We start from the raw sequence: 15719 nt of genomic DNA, 5'->3' as shown, positions 1-15719 counted from the left end.
GGGTCCATTACTCACACAGGGTCCGTTACTCACACAGGGTCCGTTACTCCACAGGGTCCACTCACAGGGTCCATTACTCACACAGGGTCCGTTACTCACACAGGGTCCGTTACTCACACAGGGTCCATTACTCACACAGGGTCCATTACTCACACAGGGTCCATTACTCACACAGGGTCCATTACTCACACAGGGTCCATTACTCACACAGGGTCCATTACTCACACAGGGTCTGTTACTCACACAGGGTCCGTTACTCACACAGGGTCCATTACTCACACAGGGTCCATTACTCACACAGGGTCCGTTACTCACACAGGGTCCTGATTCATCACATCATTATTTGATAACCTGAAATCATTATCTCCCCGTTGTGCGTGTGTTTCCTGTTTCCAGTATCCCTCTGAAGATGCTGTGCCAGAATATGAAAAGGCAGATCTTGTCCAGGGCCTTCTACGGATGTAAGTCTGTCTGTGTTCTTTCTCTCAAAGTGGTTTGTTTCTTAGTTCCCTGTTCAGTCATAAAGGGAGAGATCTCCTGTCTTCTTTTGTCTGTCTTTCTCTCCACTCCTTCCTTCCTGTCTCACGCCCTCTGTCCTATCTCTTTGTCTCCCCCGCTCCCTCCCCCCTCCCTCGCTCCCTCCCTACTACCCCCTCCCTCCCCGCTCCCTCCCTCCCTCCCCTGCTCCCTCCTCCTCGCTCCCTCCCCCGCTCCCTCCCTCCCTCGCTCCCTCCCCCGCTCCCTCTCCTCCCCCCTCCCCGCTCCTCCCTCCCCCTCCCCTCCCTCCCTCCCCCCTCCTCCTCCCCCCCCTCCCTCCCCTCCCCTCCTCCCTCCCTCCCTCCCTCCCTCCCCCCTCCTCCTCCCTCCCTCTCCCTACCCACCCGCTCCCTCCCTCCCTACCCTTCCCTACCCACCCGCTCCCTCCCTCCCTACCCACCCGCTCCTCCCTCCCCTCCTCCCTACCCCGCTCCTCTCCCTCCCTCCCTACCCACCCGCTCCCTCCCTCCCCCGCTCCCTCCTCCCTACCCACCCGCTCCCTCCTCCCTCCCTCCCTCCCACCCCTCCCTCCCTCCCTCCCTACCCACCCCTCCTCCCTCCCTCCCTACCCCGCTCCCTCCCTCCCTCCCTACCCCTCTCCCTCCCTCCCTACCCACCCACTCCCTCCCTCCTCCCTCCCCCGCCCCCTCCCTCCTCCTCCCCGCTCCCCCCCTCCCTCCCTACCCCGCTCCCGCTCCTCCTCCTCCCTACCCCCCGCTCTTCCTCCCTCCTCCCTACCCACCCGCTCCTCCCTCCTCCCTACCCCGCTCCCTCCCTCCCTCCCTCCCCCCGCCTCCTCCTCCCTCCCTCCCCCCCCTCCCTCCCTCCCTCCCTCCCCGCTCCCTCCCTCCCCTCCCCCGCTCCCTCCCTCCTCCCTCCCCGCTCCCGCCCTCCTCCCCTCCCCGCTCTCTCCCTCCCCTCCCTCCCTACCCCGCTTCCCTCCCTCCCTCCCCCCCGCTCCCTCCCTCCCTCCCTCCCCCCCCCCTCCCCTCCCCTCCCTACCCCGCTCCCCTCCCTCCCTCCCTCCCCCCCTCCCTCCTCTCCACCCTCCCTTCCCTCCCCTCCCCCTCCCTCCCTACTCCCGCTCTCTCCTCCCTCCCTCCTCTCCTCCCCTCCACCCCTCCCTCCCCCCGCTCCCCCTCCCTCCCTCCCCCTCCCCCTCCCTCCCTCCTCCCTCCCTCCCTCCTCCCTCCCTCCCTCCCTCCCTCCCTCCCTCCCTCCCTCCCTCCCTCCTTCCTTCCTTCCCTCCCTCCCTCCCTCCCTCTCCTCCCTCTCTCCCCCCTCCCTCCCTCCTCCTTCCCTCCCTCCCCCAGGGCTGGCGTACTGTCGACATCTGTCCACGGTCCGTACCCACCTGTCAGCACTGGTCAGCCACAACATTGTCCTTCCTGACAAACCTTGCGAGGCATCGGGGGGACTGAGCAGAGACGTGTGGAAAAAGTACCAGAAAGACTGCAAGGTGGGTTAGTGGCTGGCTGGGTGGGTGGCTAGATGGACGGCTGGTTGGGCGGGTGGGTGGCTGGCTGGGTGGGCGGGTGGGTGCTAAATGGACGGCTGGGTGGCTAGCAATGTGGCTGGCTGGCTAGGTGGATGGATGTGTAGCTGGCTGACTATGTGGATGGCTGGGTGGGTGGATGGCTGCGTGGCTGAGTGGCTTGGTGGCTGGCTGGGTGGATGGCTTGGTGGATGGCTGCGTGGCTGGGTGGCTTGGTGGCTGGCTGACTGGGTGGATGGCTGCGTAGCTGGCTGACTGGCTGGGTGGATGGCTGGGTGGCTGGCTGACTGGCTGACTGGGTGGATGGCTGCGTAGCTGGCTGACTGGCTGGGTGGATGGCTTGGTGGCTGGCTGACTGGGTGGATGGCTGCGTAGCTGGCTGACTGGCTGGGTGGATGGCTGTGTAGCTGGCTGACTGGCTGGGTGGATGGCTGGCTGACTGGCTGGGTGGATGGCTGTGTAGCTGGCTGACTGGCTGGGTGGATGGCTGGCTGACTGGCTGGGTGGATGGCTGGCTGACTGGCTGGGTGGATGGCTGTGTAGCTGGCTGACTGGCTGGGTGGATGGCTGGGTGGCTGGCTGACTGACTGGCTGCGTGGATGGCTAGGTGGCTGGCTATGTGGATGGATGTGTAGCTGGCTGGCTATGTGGATGGCTGTGTAGCTGGCTGGCTGCGTGGATGGCTGGGTGGGTGGATGGCTGGGTGGGTGGATGGCTGGGTGGGTGGATGGCTATGTGGATGGCTGTGTAGCTGGCTGGCTATGTGGATGGCTGGGTGGGTGGATGGCTGGGTGGGTGGATGGCTATGTGGATGGCTGGGTGGGTGGATGGCTGCGTGGATGGCTGGGTGGGTGGATGGCTGGGTGGGTGGATGGCTATGTGGATGGCTGGGTGGGTGGATGGCTGCGTGGATGGCTGGGTGGGTGGATGGCTGGGTGGGTGGATGGATGGCTATGTGGATGGCTGTGTAGCTGGCTGGCTATGTGGATGGCTGGGTGGGTGGATGGCTGCGTGGATGGCTGGGTGGGTGGATGGCTGGGTGGGTGGATGGCTGCCTGGGTGGCTGGCTGGGTGGCATGTCCACGTGGTGTTGTTGGTTAGAGAAGTAAACCAACTTCAAATAAGTATGTTTTGGGGGTAGCTATGAGAGACACGTGAGGGTTGGGGGTAGCTATGAGAGATACGTGAGGGTTGGGGGTAGCTATGAGAGATACGTGAGGGTTGGGGGTAGCTATGAGAGACATGAGAGGGTTGGGGGTAGCTATGAGAGACACGAGAAGGTTGGAGGTAGCTATGAGAGATATGAGAGAGTTGGGGGTAGCTATGATAGGGTTGGGGTAGCTATGAGAGATACGAGGGGTTGGGGGTAGCTATGATAGGGTTGGGGGTAGCTATGAGAGATACGAGGGGGTTGGGGGTAGCTATGAGAGATAGGAGAGGGTTTGGGGTAGCTATGATAGATAGGAGAGGGTTGGGGGTAGCTATGAGAGACACGAGAGGGTTGGGATTAGCTATGAGAGACACGAGAGGGTTGGGATTAGCTATGAGAGACACGAGAGGGTTGGGGGGTGAGAGATCGGAGGTTGGGGGTAGCTGTGAGAGATAGGAGAGGGTTGGGGGTAGCTATGAGAGACACGAGAAAGACATGAGGTTGGGGGAAGCTATGAGAGATATGAGAGTGTTGGGGGAAGCTATGAGAGATATGAGAGTGTTGGGGGTAGCTATGAGAGACACGAGAGGGTTGGGGGTAGCTATGAGAGATATGAGAGTGTGGGGGTAGCTATGAGAGACACGAGAGGGTTGGGGGTAGCTGTGAGAGATATCCAGGATCCAGTTGCAGAGGGAGGTGTTTAGTCCCAGGGTCCTTAGCTTAGTGATGAGCTTTGTGGGCACTATGGTGTTGAACTCTAAGCTGTAGTCAAGGAACCGCATTCTCACACAGGTGTTCCTTTTGTCCAGGTGAGAAAGGGCAGTGTGGAGTGCGATTGAGATTACGTCATCTGTGGATCTGTTGGGGCGGTATGCGAATTGGAGTGGGTCTAGGGTGGAGGTGATATGGTCCTTGACTAGTCTCTCAAAGCACTTCATGATGACAGAAGTGAGTGCTACGAGGCGGTAGTCATTTAGCTCAGTTACCTTAGCTTTCTGTGGGCACAGAAACAATGTTGGCCCTCTTGAAGCATGTGGGAAGAGCAGACTGGGATAAGGATTGATTGAATATGTCCGTAAACACACCAGCCAGCTGGTCTGCGCATGCTCTGAGGACGCGGCTGGGGATGCCGTCTGGGCCTGCAGCCTTGCGAGGGTTAACACGTTGAAATGTTTTACTCACGTTGGCTGCAGTGAAGGAGAGCCCGCAGGTTTTGGTAGCGGGCCGTGTCAGTGGCACTGTATTGTCCTCAAAGCGAGCAAAGAAGTTTAATTTGGGAGCAAGACATCGTGGTCCGTGACGGGGCTGGTTTTTGTTTTGTAGTCCGTGATTGACTGTAGACCCTGCCACATACATCTCGTGTCTGAGCCGTTGAATTGCGACTTTACTTTGTCTCTATACTGACGCTTAGCTTGTTTGATAGCCTTGCGGAGGGAATAGCTACACTGTTTGTATTCGGTCATGTTTCCGGTCACCTTGCCCTGATTTAAAAGCAGTGGTTCGCGCTTTCAGTTTTGCGCGAATGCTGCCATCAATCCACGGTTTCTGGTTGGGAAATGTTTTAATACACGCTGTGGGTACAACATAACCGATGCACTTGCTAATAAACTTGCTCACCGAATCAGCGTATTCATCAATGTTGTTGTTCGACGCTATGCGGAACATATCCCAGTCCACGTGATCGAAGCAATCTTGAAGCGTGGAATTCTATTGGTCGGACCAGCGTTGAACAGACCTGAGCACGGGTGCTTCCTGTTTTAGTTTCTGTCTATAGACTGGGAGCAACAAAATCGTTGTGGTCAGCTTTTCCGCGTCACGGAAGAATAACAATGATCCAGGGTTTTGCCAACCCGGGTTGCGCAATCGATATGCTGGTAGAATTTAGGGAGCCTTGTTTTTAGATTAGCCTTGTTATTGTCCTGTTGAAAAACAAATGATAGTCCCACTAAGCGTAAACCAGATGGGATGGTGTATCGCTGCAGAATGCTGTGGTAGCCATGCTGGTTAAGTGTGCCTTGAATTCTAAATAAATCACTGACAGTGTCACCAGCAAAGCACCCTCACACCATCACACCTCCTCCTCCATGCTTCATGGTTGGAACCAGACATGTGGAGATCATCCGTTCACCTACTCTGCGTCTCACAAAGACATGGCGGTTGGAATCAAAAATCTAAAATTTGGACTCATCAGACCAAAGGACAGATTCCCACCAGTCTAATGTCCATTGCTCGTGTTTCTTGGCCCAAGCTAGTCTCTTCTTCTTATTGGTGTCCTTTAGTAGTGATTTCTTTGCTGCAATTCGACCATGAAGGCCTGATTCACTCAGTCTCCTCTGAACAGTTGATGTTGAGATGTGTCTGTTATTTAATCTCTGTGAAGCATTTATTTGGGCTGCAATCTGAGGTGCAGTTAACTCTAATGAACTTGAGAGCCAGTTTCACCATAGCGCTTGATGGTGTTTGTAACTGCACTTGAGGAAACTTTAAAAGTTCTTGAAATTTTCCGGATTGACGGACCTTGTCTTAAATTAATGATGGACTGTCGTTTCTCTTTGCTTATTTATTTCATGCCAGCTTTACTGATCTGAATCATTGTCTTGGTCTCTCTCTCTACTGTTCTGTCTCATAGCTTTTAGCCGTACCCTTATCCTGTAGAGTCTCTAGTCCTGCTCACTATACCTTATCCAACCTATTAGTTCCACCACCCACAATGACATCTCCTGGTTTCAATGATGTTTCTAGAGACAATATCTCTCTCTTCATCACTCAATACCTAGGTTTACCTCCACTGTATTCACATCCTACCATACCTTTGTCTGTACATTATACCTTGATGCTATTTTATCGCCCCCAGAAACCTCCTTTTACTCTCTGTTCCAGACATTCTAGACGACCAATTCTTATTGCTTTTAGCCGCACCCTTATTCTACTCCTCCTCTGTTCCTCTGGTGATGTAGAGGTGAATCCAGGCACTGCAGTGCCTAGCTCCACTCCTATTCCCCAGGCACTCTCTTTTGATGTCTTCTGTAACCATAATAGCCTTGGTTTCATGCATGTTAACATTAGAAGCCTCCTCCCTAAGTTTGTTTTATTCACTGCTTTAGCACACTCTGCCAACCTGAATGTTCTAGCCGAGCCTGAATCCTGGCTTAGGAAGACCACCAAAAACTCTGAAATCTCCATCCCTAACTATAACATTTTCAGACAAGATAGAACTGCCAAAGGGGGCGGTGTTGCAATCTACTGCAGAGATAGCCTGCAGAGTTCTGTCCTACTATCCAGGTCTGTACCCAAACATGTTTAACTTCTACTTTTAAAAATCCACCTCTCTAAAAACAAGTCTCTTACCATTGCCACCTGCTATAGACAACCCTCTGCCCCCAGCTGTGCTCTGGACACCATATGTGAACTGATTGCCCCCCATCTATCTTCAGAGCTTGTGCTGCTTAGTGACCTAAACTGGAACATGCTTAACACCCCAGCCATCCTACAATCTAAGCTTGATGCCCTCAATCTCACACAAATGATCAATGAACCTACCAGGTACCACCCCAAAGCAGTTAACACCCTCATAGATATCATCCTGACCAACTTGCCCTCTAAATACACCTCTGCTGTTTTCAATCAAGATCTCAGTGATCATTGCCTCATTGCCTCGCTGACCCATCCGTAATGGGTCAGCGGTCAAACTACCTCCACTCATCACTGTCAAACTCTCCCTGAAACACTTCAGCGAGCAGGTCTTTCTAATCGACCTGGCCGGGTATCCTGGAAGAATATTGATCTCATCCCGTCAGTAGAGGATGCCTGGGTATTTTTTTTAAATACCTTCCTCACCATCTTAAATAAGCATGCTCCATTCAAGAAATGTTGAACCAGGAACAAATATAGCTCTTGATTCTCTCCAGACCTGACTGCCCTTAACCAACACAAAAACATCCTATGGCGTTCTGCATTATAGCATTGAACAGCCCCCGTGATATGCAGCTGTTCAGGGAAGCTAGAAACCAATATACACAGGCAGTTAGAAAAGCCAAGGCTAGCTTTTTCAAGCAGAAATTTGCTTCCTGCAACACAAACTCAAAACATTTCTGGGACACTGTAAAGTCCATGGAGAATAAGAACACCTCCTCCCAGCTGCCCACTGCACTGAGGATAGGAAACTCTGTCACCACCAATAAATAATATAACTATAATTGTAAATTTCAACAAGCATTTTTCTACGGCTGGCCATGCTTTCCACCTGGCTACCCCTACCCCGGTCAACAGCACTGCACCCCCCACAGCAACTCGCCCAAGCCTTCCCCATTTCTTCTTCTCCCAAATCCAGTCAGCTGATGTTCTGAAAGAGCTGCAAAATCTGGACCCCTACAAATCAGCCGGGCTAGACAATCTGGACCCTCTCTTTCTAAAATGATCTGCCAAAAATGGTTGCAACCCCTATTACTAGCCTGTTCAACCTCTTTCGTGTCGTCTGAGATTCCCAAAGATTGGAAAGCAGCTGCGGTCATCCCCCTCTTCAAAAGGGGGGACAGAACTGCTATAGACCTATATCTATATCTATCCTATCCTACCCTGCCTTTCTAAGGTCTTCGAAAGCCAAGTCAACAAACAGATTACCGACCATTTCAAATCCCACCGCACCTTCTCCGCTATGCAATCTGGTTTCCGAGCTGGTCATGGGTGCACCTCAGCCACGCTCAAGGTCCTAAACGATATCTTAACCGCCATCGTTAAGAAACAATACTGTGCAGCCGTATTCATTGACCTGGCCAAGGCGTTCGACTCTGTCAATCACCACATCCTCATCGGCAGACTCGATAGCCTTGGTTTCTCAAATGATTGCCTCGCCTGGTTCACCAACTACTTCTCTGATAGAGTTCAGTGTCACCAGCTGTCAGAGCAGCTCACAGATTACTGCACCTGTACATAGCCCATCTATAATTTAGCCCAAACAACTACCTCTCCCCCTACTGTATTTATTTATTTATTTTGCTCCCCATTATTTTTATTTCTACTTTGCACATTCTTCCACTGCAAATCTACCATTCTAGTTTTTTACTTGCTACTTGTATTTACTTCGCCACCATGGCCTTTACCTCCCTTATCTCACCTCATTTGCTCATCGTATATAGACTTATTTTTCTACTGTATTATTGACTGTATGTTTGTTTTACTCCATGTGTAACTCTGTGTTGTTGTATTGTGTCGAACTGCTTTGCTTTATCTTGGCCAGGTTGTAATTGTAAATGAGAACTTGTTCTCAACTAGCCTATCTGGTTAAATAAAGGTAGAATAAAATAAAATAAATTGTCTCTCTCTGTCTCTCTAGAACTATAAGGAGTTGGAGTTGTTGTGGCTGGTGTATTACGGAGGTGTACAGCATGACATCAGGAAGGAAGTCTGGCCCTTCCTGCTGGGTCACTACAAGTTTGGTATGGGCAAGAAGGACATGAGCCAGGTAGCTAACAATACGTATGTCTCTCTGTCTCTGTGTTTTAAGATCTGACCACATGTACCCCACCAGAGACGGGGTTCAAGAGCTGTTTCCACTTCTTCCTTCCTGTCTTCCCACTTCGCTGTAACCCCCTCTCAGTTTCCAAATGTCATAAATATATTTATAATAAACATCTTGTCATACCGTGTTGGTCTGTAGATCGATGAGAAGATCGGTGCACTGTACCAGCAGGTGATGAAGGAGTGGAAGGCCTGCGAGGTGATCGTCAAGCAGAGAGAGAAAGAGATGCAGTCGGCCATCTTTGTTAATCTGTCTTCAGGAAGCAGCATGAGGTGGGTTGGTTGCCCTTGACAAGATTGGTTGATTAACTTGATTAATTCTGGTTGATTGGTTGATTAATTGGTTGGTTGATTGGTTGATTAAGTTGATTGGTTGATTAATTGGTTGTTGATTAATTGGTTGGTTGATTGTTGGTTGTTGATTATTGGTTGGTTGATTGGTTGGTTGATTGGTTGATTAATTGGTTGGTTGATTGATTGATTAATTGGTTGGTTGATTAATTGGTTGGTTGATTAATTGGTTGGTTGATTGGTTGATTAATTGGTTGGTTGATTGGTTGATTAATTGGTTGGTTGATTGGTTGATTAATTGGTTGGTTGATTAATTGGTTGGTTGATTGGTTGATTAATTGGTTGGTTGATTAATTGGTTGGTTGATTGGTTGATTGGTTGATTAATTGGTTGGTTGATTGAATAAAGTTTATTTTTTTAATCATTATAAAAACATGTGCAAACATTACATATAACTAGAAAGGGTAGTTTTCCTGTTTGTTTTAGCTGTTTATTAAAAAAAAAACATCTCTACCCCTCCTCCTCCCTCCTTCTCCGTCATCCCCAATCCTCCTTTTCCTCCCTCCTCCTCCCCCCTTCATCCTCCTGCCCTCTCCCCCTTATCCTCCCTCTTCCCCCTTTCTCCGTCCTCCTCAAGCCTTCTGCATTCTCCCCCTTCCTCCCTCCTCCTCTGCCCTTCTCCGTCCTCCTCAAACCTCCTGCCGCCTCCTCCCTTTTCCTCCCTCCTCCTCCCCCCTTCTCCGTCCTCCTCAAGCCTCCTGCCTTCTCCCTCCTTTTCCTCCCTCCTCCCCCTTCCTCCCTCCTCCTCCGCCCTTCTCCGTCCTCCCCAACCCTCCTGCTTTCTCCTCCCTCCCTCCTGCCAGGTGTTCATGTCAGTGTATGAGCCCGACACAGGGGCGGGGGGGCAGGAAACCCCAGGAGGGGGAGGGAGAGACACCCCCGGCCACTCTACAGTGATTCTCCCCGCAGCCAGTGAGGCACTAGCTCCTGATGAGCGCCCCCTAGTGGAGTTTGACTCCCCTGACTCCGGGCACTCTCAGATTCTCTCCTCTATCGACGATGGACAGAGCACGGAGGAGAAGGGGGGAGCCGGGCAGGAGGGAGGAGCCGGGCAGGAGGGGGGAGCAGGGGAGGAGCCTCGGCCACACTCGTACAGTGTGACGGAGGAGAAGGGGCGACAGGATTGGTTGAGTGAGGAGATGCTGTGCAGTCAGCTGGATAAGTTGATGACCAATGAGAATGGAGGAGCAGAGAGGATGCCTTCACTCTCCTCCTATACGGTAAGTACTGGACACACACTTTTATTTATTTATTTTATTTCACCTTTATTTAACCAGGTAGGCTAGTTGAGAACAGGTTCTCATTTGCAACTGCGACCTGGCCAAGATAAAGCATAGCAGAGTGAACAGACAACACAGAGTTACACATGGAGTAAACAATTAACAAGTCAATAACACAGTAGAGAAAAAAAAGGGGTGTCTATATACAATGTGTGCAAAAGGCATGAGGAGGTAGGCGAATAATTACAATATTGCAGATTAACACTGGAGTGATAAATGATCAGATGATCATGTACAGGTAGAGATATTTGTGTGCAAAAGAGCAGAAAGGTAAATAAATAAAAACTGTGGGGATGAGGTAGGTGAAAATGGGTGGGCTATTTACCAATAGATTATGTACAGCTGCAGCGATCGGTTAGCTGCTCAGATAGCTGATGTTTGAAGTTGGTGAGGGAGATAAAAGTCTCCAACTTCAGCGATTTTTTGCAAATCGTTCCAGTCACAGGCAGCAGAGTACTGGAACGAAAGGCGGCCGAATGAGGTGTTGGCTTTGGGGATGCTCAATGAGATACACCTGCTGGAGCGCGTGCTACGGATGGGTGTTGCCATCGTGACCAGTGAGCTGAGATAAGGCGGAGCTTTGCCTAGCATGGCCTTGTAGATGACCTGGAGCCAGTGGGTCTGGCGACTAATATGTAGCGAGGGCCAGCCGACTAGAGCATACAAGTCGCAGTGGTGGGTAGTATAAGGTGCTTTAGTGACAAAACGGATGGCACTGTGATAAACTGCATCCAGTTTGCTGAGAAGAGTGTTGGAAGCCATTTTGTAGATGACATCGCCGAAGTCGAGGATCGGTAGGATAGTCAGTTTTACTAGGTAAGCTTGGCAGCGTGAGTGAAGGAGGCTTTGTTGCGAATAGAAAGCCGACTCTTGATTTGATTTTCGATTGGAGATGTTTGATATGGGTCTGGAAGGAGAGTTTGCAGTCTAGCCAGACACCTAGGTACTTATAGGTGTCCACATATTCAAGGTCGGAACCATCCAGTGTGGTGATGCTAGTCGGGCAAGCGGGTGCAGGCAGCGATCGGTTGAAAAGCATGCATTTGGTTTTACTAGCGTTTAAGAGCAGTTGGAGGCCACGGAAGGAGTGTTGTATGGCATTGAAGCTCGATTGAGGTTAGATAGCACAGTGTCCAATGACGGGCCGAAAGTGTATAGAATGGTGTCGTCTGCGTAGAGGTGGATCAGGGAATCGCCCGCAGCAAGAGCAACATCATTGATATACACAGAGAAAAGAGTCGGCCCGAGAATTGAACCCTGTGGCACCCCCATAGAGACTGCCAGAGGACCGGACAACATGCCCTCCGATTTGACACACTGAACTCTGTCTGCAAAGTAATTGGTGAACCAGGCAAGGCAGTCATCCGAAAAGCCGAGGCTACTGAGTCTGCCGATAAGAATATGGTGATTGACAGAGTCGAAAGCCTTGGCAAGGTCGATGAAGACTGCTGCACAGTACTGTCTTTTATCGATGGCGGTTATGATGTCGTTTAGTACCTTGAGTGTGGCTGAGGTGCACCCATGACCGGCTCGGAAACCAGATTGCATAGCGGAGAAGGTACGGTGGGATTCGAGATGGTCAGTGACCTGTTTGTTGACTTGGCTTTCGAAGACCTTAGATAGGCAGGGCAGAATGGATATAGGTCTGTAACAGTTTGGGTCCAGGGTGTCTCCCCCTTTGAAGAGGGGGATGACTGCGGCAGCTTTCCAATCCTTGGGGATCTCAGACGATATGAAAGAGAGGTTGAACAGGCTGGTAATAGGGGTTGCGACAATGGCGGCGGATAGTTTCAGAAATAGAGGGTCCAGATTGTCAAGCCCAGCTGATTTATACGGGTCCAGGTTTTGCAGCTCTTTCAGAACATCTGCTATCTGGATTTGGGTAAAGGAGAACCTGGAGAGGCTTGGGCGAGGAGCTGCGGGGGGGCCGGAGCTGTTGGCCGAGGTAGGAGTAGCCAGGCGGAAGGCATGGCCAGCCGTTGAGAACACACACACACACACAGCGACAGATACTCAATAAAGACTCCCTGCACTCACAGGGAGCATCATTGAATTGCATATCGAAACACATAGATCAGTACTGTTCTGGGTACTGTTCTGGGTACTGTTCTGGGTACTGTTCTGAATACTGTTCTGGGTACTGTTCTGGGTACTGTTCTGGGTACTGTTCTGAATACTGTTCTGGGTACTGTTCTGAATACTGTTCTGAATACTGTTCTGGGTACTGTTCTGAATACTGTTCTGGGTACTGTTCTGAATACTGTTCTGGGTACTGTTCTGAATACTGTTCTGAATACTGTTCTGAGTACTGTTCTGGATACTGTTCTGAGTGCTGTTCCGAGTGCTGTTCCGAGTGCTGTTCCGAGTGCTGTTCCGAGTACTGTTCCGGGTACTGTTCCGGGTACTGTTCCGAGTGCTGTTCTGAGTACTGTTCTGGGTACTGTTCTGAGTGCTGTTCTGAGTACTGTTCTGGGTACTGTTCTGAGTACTGTTCTGAGTACTGTTCCGGGTACTGTTCCGAGTACTGTTCCGGGTACTGTTCCGGGTACTGTTCCGAGTACTGTTCTGGGTACTGTTCTGAGTACTGTTCTGGGTACTGTTCTGGGTACTGTTCTGGGTACTGTTCTGGGTACTGTTCTGAGTACTGTTCTGAGTGCTGTTCTGAGTGCTGTTCTGGATGCTGTTCTGAAGGCAATTTTACTGCATTGATATTTACTCTTTATGTGAACTGAAACGGATCAAAATTGAAGCGTGTGTGTGTCTGTGTGTGTCTCTGTGTGTGTGTGTGTGTGTATATATGTGTGTGTGTGTGTGTGTGTGTGTGTGTGTGTGCGTGTGTGTGTCTGTGTGTGTCTCTGTGTGTGTGTGTGTGTGTATATATGTGTGTGTGTGTGTGTGTCTGTGTGTGTGTGTGTGTGTATGCAGATTGAGCTGTTGGACACAGTGGCTCTGAACCTCCACAGGATAGATAAAGATGTTCAACGCTGTGACCGTGACTACTGCTACTTTACAACCGCTAACCTGGAGAAACTACGCAACATCATGTGCAGGTAAACACACACATGCACGCACACACACTTTTATTTGCTCACTCGATCGCTCATTATTTCACACTCTTCTTTCCCCCCTTCCCCCTTTTTCCTCCACCTCTTCTTTCCCCCCTCTTCCTCCACCTCTTTCCCCCTCTTACCCCTCTTCTTTACCCCTCTCTTCCTCCCCACTCTTTCCACAATCTTCCTCCCCTCTTTCCACAATCTTCCTCCCCCTTTTATGCCTCTTCTTTCTCCCCTCTTCCTCCCCCTTTTTCCCCAATCTTCCTCCACCCTCTTCTTTCCCCCTCTTACCCCTCTTCTTTCCCCCTCTTACCCCTCTTCTTTCCCCCTCTTACCCCTCTTCTTTCCCCCTCTTCTTTCCCCCTCTTTCTCCCCCTTTTCCCCAATCTTCCTCCACCCTCTTCTTTCCCCCTCTTACCCCTCTTCTTTCCCCCTCTTACCCCTCTTTTCTTTACCCCCTCTTACCCCTCTTCTTTCCCCCTCTTCCTCCCCCTTTTTCCCCAATCTTCCTCCACCCTCTTCTTTCCCCCTCTTACCCCTCTTCTTTCCCCCTCTTACCCCTCTTCTTTACCCCCTCTTACCCCTCTTCTTTACCCCCTCTTACCCCTCTTCTTTCCCCTCTTCCCCCTTTTGTTTCCCCATCCTGTCCCAGCTATGTGTGGGAGAATCTGGAGATGGGTTATGTCCAGGGGATGTGTGACCTGCTGGCTCCTCTCATGGTCATCCTGGACGATGGTAGGAACCTCAGTCAACATGGAACCTCAGTCAACATGGTTGCCTCCCAAATGGGACCCTATTCCCTATACTCTGCACTTCTTTTGACCAGGGCCCTATGAAGCCTGTTAGCCATTTGCCGTTAGCTGTTAGCTAGCAATTAGTAATGATACATTAGCAATTATAGCCATTTGCAATTAGCTTTTTCCATTAGCCGTTGCATTACACAGTGATCAGTGAGTGAAGGGGAATGTATGTGTCTAGGCCTTGGTCACAATATACAGAAAAAGTACAGCCTCTCCCAGAGTATGTGTTGCCCCTTTGCCTCGCCCCCCCCTCTTCCTCCCTCTCCCAGAGTATGTGTTGCCCCTTTGCCTCGCCCCCCCCTCTTCCTCCCTCTCCCAGAGTATGTGTTGACCCTCGCCTCGCACCCCCCTCCTCCTCCCTCTCCCAGAGTATGTGTTGACCCTCGCCTCGCACCCCCTCCTCCTCCCTCTCCCAGAGTATGTGTTGACCCTTGCCTCGCACCCCCCCTCCTCCCTCTCCCAGAGTATGTGTTGACCCCTGCCTCGCACCCCCCTCTCCATGCCTTCCTCCCTCTCCCAGAGTATGTGTTGACCCTCGCCTCGCCCCCCTCCTCCCCTCTTCATGCCTTCCTCCCTCTCCCAGAGTATGTGTTGACCCTCGCCTCGCCCCCTCCTCCTCCCTCTCCATGCCTTCCCTCCCTCCCCCATAGTATGTGTTGACCCTCGCATCGCCCCCCTCTTCCTCCCTCCCCATGCCTCCCCCTCCCCCAGAGTATTTGTTGACCCTCGCCCTCCTCTCTCTCCATGCCTTCCTCCCTCTCCCAGAGTATGTGTTGACCCTCGCCTCACCCTCCTCCCTCTCCATGCCTCCCCCTCCTCCTCCCTCTCCATTCCCCCCCAGAGTATTTGTTGACCCCCCCCCCCCTTCCCTTCCCTAATTCCTCCCCCAGAGTGCCTGGCGTACAGCTGTTTCACCCAGCTGATGAAGAGGATGAGCCAGAACTTCCCCAACGGCGGTGCCATGGACACACACTTCACCAACATGAGGTCCCTCATACAGGTCTGGTGTTTTATTTATTTAACCTTTATTTAACCTTTAACCTTTATTTAACCTTTAGTTCACCTTTAGTTGACCTTTATTTAACCTTTAGTTCACCTTTAGTTAACCTTTATTTAACCTTTAGTTCACCTTTAGTTAACCTTTATTTAACCTTTAGTTCACCTTTAGTTAACCTTTATTTGACCTTTAGTTAACCTTTATTTAACATTTAGTTAACCTTTAGTTGACCTTTATTTAACCTTTAGTTGACCTCTAGTTGACCTTTATTTAACCTTTAGTTGACCTTTAGTTAACCTTTATTTAACCTTTAGTTCACCTTTAGTTAACCTTTATTTAACCTTTAGTTAACCTTTATTTAACTAGGGCAAGTCCGTTAAGAACAAATTATTATTTTACAATGACGGCCTAGGAACAGTGAGTTAACTGCCTTGTTTAGGGGCAACAGATTTTTTACCTTGTCAGCTTAGGGATTCGATTTAGCAACCTTTCGGTTACTGGCCCAACGCTCTAACCACTAGGCTACCTGCCGCCCTGAC

General features: G+C 51.1%; 1 pseudogene; it reads left to right on the top strand.

Moving 5' to 3' along the window:
- LOC135559707 (small G protein signaling modulator 2-like) overlaps positions 1–15719 on the top strand; it is a 123082-nt pseudogene that overhangs the window by 96406 nt on the left and 10957 nt on the right.

This window comes from Oncorhynchus nerka, linkage group LG14, assembly GCF_034236695.1.
Source record: "Oncorhynchus nerka isolate Pitt River linkage group LG14, Oner_Uvic_2.0, whole genome shotgun sequence".
Classification (NCBI taxonomy): domain Eukaryota; kingdom Metazoa; phylum Chordata; class Actinopteri; order Salmoniformes; family Salmonidae; genus Oncorhynchus; species Oncorhynchus nerka.
This window is presented reverse-complemented; position numbering and strand designations above follow the sequence as displayed.